This window comes from Colobus angolensis, unplaced genomic scaffold, assembly GCF_000951035.1.
Source record: "Colobus angolensis palliatus isolate OR3802 unplaced genomic scaffold, Cang.pa_1.0 Scaffold437, whole genome shotgun sequence".
In the NCBI taxonomy this organism is placed as follows: domain Eukaryota; kingdom Metazoa; phylum Chordata; class Mammalia; order Primates; family Cercopithecidae; genus Colobus; species Colobus angolensis.
Genome location: NW_012117788.1, coordinates 802,815 through 803,233, shown reverse-complemented (window position 1 = coordinate 803,233; position 419 = coordinate 802,815).

The following is a 419-nucleotide window of genomic DNA, read 5'->3' as shown; positions in this document are numbered from 1 at the left end:
CATTAGTCAGGGTTTCCCAGAAAGGCACAATCCGTAGGATATATGTGGATAGACAGATGAGGAAGGTTCACATAATTGTGGAGGCTGAGAAAGTCCACGATAGGCTGTCTCCAAGGAAAGCTGGTAGCATTGCTCAGTCCATATCCAAAGGACTCAGAATCAGTTAAGCCAATGGTGTAACTCTCATTCTGAGGCCAAAGGACTGAGACCCTGAAGTTCTGATGTCAAAGGCAAGAGAAGGATGTTTCAGTTTCACAAGGAGATAATTCACCTTTCCTCTTCCTTTTTGTTCTATCTGGGCTCTCAAGCAATTGGATGGTGCCTGTATTAGTCCATTTTTGTGCTGCTGTGAAGAAGTACCTGAGTCTGAGCAATTTATAAAGAGGTTTTTTTGGGTTTTTTTTTGAGACGGAGTCTCA